Source organism: Arachis ipaensis, chromosome B10 (assembly GCF_059453495.1).
Source record: "Arachis ipaensis isolate K30076 ecotype BB chromosome B10, ASM5945349v1, whole genome shotgun sequence".
Classification (NCBI taxonomy): domain Eukaryota; kingdom Viridiplantae; phylum Streptophyta; class Magnoliopsida; order Fabales; family Fabaceae; genus Arachis; species Arachis ipaensis.
The window spans coordinates 34,768,459-34,776,796 of record NC_142435.1 but is presented as its reverse complement, the minus strand read 5'-3'; the positions used below and the strand labels follow the sequence as shown (position 1 = coordinate 34,776,796).

At 43.1% G+C, this 8,338-nt stretch overlaps 1 pseudogene; it reads right to left on the bottom strand.

Annotated features, from left to right (window-relative positions):
- Positions 1 to 5,759: 5,759 nt before the first annotated feature.
- Positions 5,760 to 6,358, bottom strand: LOC148579661 (uncharacterized; annotated as a pseudogene).
- Positions 6,359 to 8,338: the final 1,980 nt, after the last annotated feature.

The window sequence follows — 8,338 nt, the reverse complement described above, 5'->3', positions numbered from 1 at the left end:
ATTGACCTTTTGCGGGGGGTAGAAACGTGCCAGAAACTTGCTTTCCACCTCATCCCATGTTGTTAGGCTCCCCCTTGGGAATGATTCCAGCCACTTAGCTGCCTTGTCCCTAAGTGAAAATGGGAACAAAAGCAGTTTATAGGCATCTTCCTGGACTCCATTGGACTTCACAGTGTCGCAAATTCTCAGAAATTTTGTGAGATGTTGGTTTGGGTCTTCATTAGCACTCCCACCAAATGAACAATGATTCTCCACAAGTGATATTAGTTGTGGTTTGAGCTCAAAATTGTTGGCCTGAATGGGTGGTTTCTGAATGCTGCTACCACAATTCCCAAATGTTGGGTTTATGTATGAACCAAGAACCCTCCTCTCGGGAATGGCATTGTTTCCATCAGCTCTCCCATGGTTATGAACTTCTCTTTCCATGTTGAGATCTAGAGTTTCCTCAAAATTGTCCTCAGATTCTCCTTCAGATTCTTCTTCTCCCAGTACTCTCTTCCCTCTTGCTTCCCTTCTAAGTCTATGAAGGGTCCTCTCTGGTTCGGTATATGGAGGAGTTGATGTCTCTCCTCTCCTACCTGTCATACAAGAACACAGCACAGGCAACAAACAAGTAAAATACTCTTGGTTAATGGAAGAGTATGGTTAGAGCAGTTGAGGAATTAATTCAAATAGTTAGTGAGTCAGTGAGTTAGTTGCTTGAATTTAAAGGCATAAAGAAAGAAAGCATGTAACAGAGTGCAGAAATTAAAATTCACAAGTAACTTGAACTGAATTAACAAAGCAAAAAAAAAAATGCTCAATCTAATTAACTTCCAATTGGAGAATTGTCAATCGAAAACCAATCCCCGGCAACGGCGCCATAAACTTGATGCGCATAAACTAGTTATGCCACGATTTAGGAAATTGCACGATCGGCAAAATTCCTTCCGGCAAGTGCACCGGTTATCGTCAAGTAAAAACTCACAATAGAGTGAGGTCGAATCCCACAAGGATTGGTTGAATGAGCAATTCGGATTAGAAGTGTGTTTAGTTGAGCGGAATCAAGAATTAGATGAGAATTGCGGAATGTAAAATTGGCGGAAAACGTAAATGGCAAGAAATTGAAATGGCGGAATCTTAAATTGCATGAATTAAAGAGCAGAAGCTAAATTGATGAAATTAAAAGGGAATGGGGGTGATTGCATGAATTGAGTTGCAGAATGTAAAGAGAAAGTGAAAATCGGAGATGGGGAATTCATTGGGTTATAGGAGATATTGAGATCTCCGAATCAAAACATGTGTATCTCTTCCTCAACCAACGCGTTCATTGAATTTTGCTTGGCAATCTTATATGATTGGATCCCAATCCCTTGGCTCACCAATTCTCTCTAAAAACAAACAAATTCCCAATCCCTTGGTTTAAATGTTCATAAGAAGAGATGATGCTCGATCACTGATTATACCACACAGTTTCATGAACCACAATTTGGTAGGATTACATGTCACAATATCCATCCAAACCCCAATCCAATTCACTGTGAGAAAGCTTCTCTAGCATGAATCCTCCATTCCTTTCCCAAGGTTCCGAAGGATTCCAATTATGGGTAGTTTCTTTCCCAAGACAACTACCCAATGGAATTAGATCGAGAAGCTTTCTAACAAAATTCAAGAGAAAAGATTGAAGAAGAAGATAAACTATTATTGATTCATTGAATTACAATAGAGCTCCCTAACCCAATGAAAGGGGGTTTAGTGAGTCATAGCTCTGAATTCAATTACAAAGGTATGAAAACTAGCCAAATGAAAAGGTAAAAGTCCGTCCTAACTTAAATTCTATCCTATTTATACACTTTCTATATTGAGCTTCTGTTGTGTTTCTTGGGCTTTGAGGCCTCTCCCTGCTTTCCTTTTGCTTTGGGTTTATGATCCATAATCTTGATGAGGCTGCTGATCCACATTCTGTAACATTCATTGAGCCAACTTAGTGATAATCAAGTAATGACACATGACTCAACAAATTGAAATTCCAGACTCATCAATCCTTCAGGCCCAATCCCATAAACCATGATATTCAATTGGGTTTCATACCAGAGTAAGTTTAAGTTAATGTTCGTGTTCAAAAGCTAACTTAAACTGCAATATTTTTGGCCCAGAAACCCTTTCCAATAGTGGCGTTTAAGTTGCAGTTTAAGCTTAAACTGCAGCTTAAACGCCAGACACTTCCAGTGATGCCTTTTGTGGAAGCACGTTTAAGCTTCAGTTTAAGGTTAAACTGAAGCTTAAACGTGGAAATGGAAGAAGGCAGCCCTGGAGGGTAACGTAGTCGAACACGTTTAAGCTTCAGTTTAAGGTTAAACTGAAGCTTAAACGTGGAGATAGGAAAGGCAGCCCTGGAGGTCGAACACGTTTAAGCTCCAGTTTAAGGTTAAACTGGAGCTTAAACGTGGAAGCGGAGAAAGGTAGCCCTGGAGGTGTCGAACACGTTTAAGCTCCAGTTTAAGGTTAAACTGGAGCTTAAACGTGGAAATGGAGAAAGGTAGCCCTGGAGGTCGAACACGTTTAAGCTCCAGTTTAAGGTTAAACTGGAGCTTAAACGTGGAAATGGAGAAAGCAACCCTGGAGGAGAAAACTTGGTCGAACACGTTTAAGCTCCAGTTTAAGGTTAAACTGGAGCTTAAACGTGGAAATGGCTCCCTGGTGCATTTCCCATTTCTGGCGTTTAACTTCCAGTTTAAGGTTAAACTGGAGGTTAAACGCCACTTTCACCCTTTCCTCAACTTTCATGATTTTGGCCGTTTAAGTTCCAGTTTAAGCTTAAACTGGAACTTAAACTCCACATGTGATATTCAAGCTTCCTTTATTGATTTTTGTTGCTTCCTTGCCTAGCCTCTTCTTCCCTGAAATCATCCAAACAACTGCATCAAAGTCTTGCAAATTTTCATGAGAATCTTCCATTCATAGCATTCAAGTAATATAACTAAAAACTCATGAAATTTGCATAAAAATCATACTGTTTGGATGGTTCATTGCTTTGTTATTCATTTAACCATTCTTGGTTACTTTAAGCTCAAGAAAGTGCATAAAACAACTAAAACTAACAGAAAAATGCTAGTGAAACTCGCCTAAGATGCCTTGGCATCAGTGCGTACCGACCTCTGCCACCAAGGAGGTCCTGGAAGACGTTCACAGTGGCATGTGTGGCAATCACCTCGAATCTCGGGCACTATCTAAGTAAGTGATATGAGCTGGCTTCTACTGGCCGATCCTACAGAAGGAAGCGGCTGAGTTCATCAAAACATGCCCTCCATGCCAGAAACACGCCAATTTCCACATAGCGCCACTCGAAGAGCTCATTGCGTCACCTCTCCCTGGCCATTCGCAAAGTGGGGGTCGACCTCCTCGGACTATTTTCCCAGGGATCAGGGCAAGTCAAATTCCTCATCATAGGAATAGACTTCTTCACAAAGTGGATTGAGGCAAAACCCCTGGCCGCCGCCACTGCCCAGCGAAGTCAGAAATTCTTATACAGAAATATTGTCACAAGGTTTAGAATTCTCCACTCCATCACCACGGATAATGGGACTCAGTTCACTGATACAGGCTTCAGAAACCTGGTAGCCAATCTGAAAATCAAGCACCAGTTTATCGCAGTGGAACACCCACAAGCTAACGGGCAGGCTGAGGCTACAAATAAGGTCATATTGGCCGGGTTAAAGTTTCGATTACAGGATGCGAAGGGAGCTTGGGCTGAAGAGCTCCCCCAAATTCTATGGGCATATCAGACAATGCTACACTCCACCACGGGTGAATCACCCTTCCGACTTACTTACGGAATAGAGGTAATGATTCCCGTTGAAGTAGATAAAGGATCCCCCAGGGTGATCTTCTACAATGAGGAAATTAACTCCCAAGCACAAAAAGAAGAACTCGACCTGCTTCCAGAAGTCTGAGACGGAGCTCGGATTAGGGAGGAAGCCCTGAAGCGTCGAATGGCACTAAGGTACAACCGAAAGGTAATCCAACGAAGCTTCATTACCAACGACCTTATCCTGATCTGAAATGACATCGGAGCAGGTAGGTCGGGAGAAGGAAAGCTAGCCGCCAATTGGAAAGGACCATACCGGATCACCGAAGTACTGGGAAAGGGTTACTATAAGGTGGCCGACCTCCAAGGGCGAGAACTCCCGAGGTCTTGACACGCCTCTAACCTGAGAAGGTACTATAGCTAGAAAAGCCTCGAGCCAAGGTCTACTCTTTTTTCCAGCAAAGGGTTTTTTAGCGAGACACCAGGCCGAGAACTAAAGGCAGACCAACTCACAGGGCAAACATATATATATTTTACTTCAGTTCATCGCATTTTACTTTAATAAGCTCCACCATTCCTTAAAAAGTTTCCTACCAAGGCGTGTTAATTTATGCTAAAAAAAAACTCAAAATCACCACCCAACCAGGAAAGGTCGGCGAGGCGAAGCGAGGTTCAAATTAACGTGAGAAGTTATAAAAGTAACTCGTATAAAGCGACTCAACAATGTCGGATAAAAAATAGAGTTGCAGAAATAACTTGAAAAGGCCCGACAGAGAAGTCGGACCATCGAAAGGATCACTAAAAAGGAATAACGCCCACTTCGACCACACAAAGGTCGGACCCTAAAGTAGAAGTTTGAAATCTGAACACTACTCCCAAAAATTGCTAAGCTGAAAGGTAGAAGTCCGAAAGGAACACTACTTAAAAAGCAAAAGCAACTATAAGCCCAGCTATAAAAAGGCTCAAAGGTCGTCCAAACAAACGACTAAAAGGTAAAAGTTCGGGAAAGAATGCTACCTAGAGAGTTTGTTGGAACCCGACCAATGGCCCGACACGCCAACGCTAACTAAAAGTTGCCAAAGACAACTAAAAAGCCAAAGTAGAATCAAATAACTTGGGCAACGCTAGCTGAGAGTTGTCAAAACAACTAAAAAGCATGGACCACCAAGCAAAGGTAGAAGTTCGCAAAGGAACACTACCTCAAGGTCAGCTGAAGGGTGATAGCCAAAAAGGTTCAAAAAAAGACAAAAGGTGAGGGTTCCTCATGAACACTACCCAGGAGATAGTCACTACGCTACCAAAGCAATCAACCAAAAGTTTCAAAAAGTTAAGCATTAAAACTCAAAAGTTGCTAAACAGCAACCAAAGAGTAAAAGTGTTTTAACTGAAAGCTAAAAGGTTGCTAAGAAGCAACCAAAAGTGTCAAAAAAAATCCAAACTACAAGCTATTACAATAAAAAAATGTTCAAAGGTCCAAAGGTTGGACCACATCAGCACATAATTTAAAAGCAAGAAAAATAGAGGTCATAAAGGGTTCAGCTTCGCCCTTGTCGTTGCGTCCTGAGGAGGTGGATGAATAACCAAAATTGGAATAGCCCCAACGACACCATCTGGGCCATTTAAGATCTCCACGTCGGGGTCAGCCTCAGATCGGGTAGCCTCAACAGAAGCGGTCGCAGAAGCCTTGGTCTTGGGATCAGGAGCAGGGATCTCATCTTCGTCAGGGGCCGGTACAATCTTGCCATTCTCCACAATATTATCCATAATAAACAAAGAGAGGTCGGCATCGGGAGCAAGAACCCGGGCCTGTGCTTTCAGATTCTCGTACAGGGCGGTCATGCCGTTCACCACGTGACCCTGCAGCTCAGCATAATCGTCATAAGAGGATTGAAGCTTCTCCTTAACCTCAAGGAGATCAGCATATGTCCGGGTATAGCTCTCCTAGGCCTTCTTCGCCATCTCCTCTGCCAAGTTAGAGGCTACCTCTACCGCAGTAGCACGGGCCTTCTTCTTCTCCAATGAGAGCTCTAGCCCTACATTTTTTACCTCCAGCTCGGCCTTCATCCCATCAACTCTCTCAAATTCAGTTTTGGCACTCCCAAGGAAGGGACTAATGGCGTTAATAGGGGGTTTCTTAAACTCCCTCACCAACACAGCACTTAGGTTAGCCATTCAAATGCTGTTGCTGGACATAAAATGAAGGTGCTTAAGGATGGACACATCATCAGTAGGGACAAAACCGTACAAAGCGATGTGCTCCTCAGTGAAGGCCACACCATCAAAATCCTTGTCATTAATATCATGGGCACCAGATGTTTTTTGTTTCTTGGGAGAAGGCCCGGAGGAAGAAGGGGAGCAAACAACACCAAAACTCACAAAAGGCGGGTCGGTAGGAGCCAGACACACATGAGGAGTCGGAATAACGTTCCTTGGACCCTGAGGACCCGAGTCCAGCTTCCTCGATGGAATTTGAGAGGCGCCCTCCCCCAATGTCTTTCTCTGTAAATTTTGAGTAGCCACGGTCTTTTTTGTCTTATGGAGGAACTTCATGGAGTCAAAACCCGAAGCCATCTCTGGAAAAGCAAAAACCATAAAACAGTTACAAAACTACAACCATGAATAAGACAGTAAAAAGCTAGGAAGGTCGGGCACTACGTAACTCAGAACGAAGAAGGGCAGGATCCCCTAAAAATCTCTTCGTATCCAAATGAGGAGGCTGCCCCCAATGCTCCTCCAACACACCCACAAAGGCCCTCTCTACCTCATCAAGACTCTCTAAAGGGTACTTAAGCACTACAGGGTTCTCTTGCCACCAAAGGGGAAAAGTGGGCTCCTTATTCTCATCTAGAAAAAAGGGATGAACCTCATGCATAGCCCAAATCTTGAAATAAAAATTCTTAAAATCGTGAAAAGAGTCATCATAAATGGCGAAAACCTTTCTACCCTGGGCAGCCCGGAAAGAGATCCAAGAAGCCTCCTTCTTTGCTGCCCCCGGCTTCGTTAACCCAAACAGAGGGAAGGTTAGACACCCAACTCCTGACACAACAGCTGAAAAATTTTCATGAAAGCCCAAGAGTTGGGATGAAGCTGAATAGGGGCAAGGTTACAGTTCCAAAGAATTTCTGTCTCAAACTCGGTAAAAGGAATGTGATACCTAACTTGGTGAAAAAACAATCGTAAGCATAAAAGAATGGACGCTCTGTCCGACTTAGAAGGGGAAAACTGACCCTCTCCTTAGGGTCGGGAGACACTAATTCATAATCTTTCTCATCTTCCCTATTCCCACAAATCCTATGATATCTCCTAAATTTCTCGCAGTATTCCCGATCTGCTACAGTCATACAACCCAACACTACAGAATCTAGCCAGTCAGCCATACCAAGAGAAACTTTTGTGGACATTTTGACAAGATTTTTATGAGACATAGACACTATACCTACAGCAAAGAGAATGAAAAGGGGTCACCACCAGCAACTCGGCCAAAAAGCAAAAATGAAGAGATAGCCAGCAAACAACAACAAGACAGCTGCGTCCCAAGGTTCACGAAAATAATCAACGCTGCAACCTAGAGACACCCTTTGGAGACAGTACAAGCACAGACATGAAAGCACAAAATCAAAAGATCAAAAAGATAAAAAAAAAACCCTAGCTATTCAACAGCAGTAGAAAAAGATCAAAACTTTAAAGGAAGTAACAAACATGCAACATCACCAGAAGCAAACACGGAAACAGGGAAGAAGAATCACAATCGCCATAAAAGAAGAAGAGCACAAAACATAGAAAGCAAGTACCAACCTGAAAAGAAGAAGCGGAAATGGTGAAGAGCAAGCGGCAAAATCACGAACGATCCCCACCGAAAAAATGATGAAAGCTTTGAAAAATTTGAAGAAAAGAAAACTGAGGCAGCCAAAGAACGAGGTAAAGAAAGCCTCTTTCTCCAGAAACAAAAATGAAGCAGACAAAAGCAAAAGGAAAATGAGCTAAGTCTCTCTGATTTTAAACAAGGCAAAAGAGAGGGAAAGCAAAACGGCAAAGGAATAAAACCTAATTAATGAGCCTTAAAAATGCTCGTGCATATCCAAGAAACTGCTACACTCGAGACTGGTGCTGCATTTAAGCAAACGCTTTGCACTTCGAAAGGGAATTAAAGACGCAGAATTACCTGATCACCCGGGACACGACCAACCAGGAAGATGATGCTTGAGCAGGACCTCTCAGAAAGAGATCGAAGCTCAGAACGAGCACGACCTCTTGGAAAGGTCGAAGCTCAAGCAGGGGCACTGTTCATACCCGGACCCGAGCTACAGGGTCGGATTGGCAGTAGACAAAAGGACCGACCTCATGAAAGGATGGTCCACCACTGACCTCTCTTTAAAGAGCTTGGAAGACCACCAAAGAGGCCCGAAAAGGCCCAATATGAAGAAACTGCCACCCACCAAAGGGAGGTTGCCAAAATATATGATCTCAGCCACAAGATATAAGATAAGATAACAATCTTATCTCAAAGGGAGGTTGCCCAACACCACTATAAGTACATTGGAGCCCCCAAGT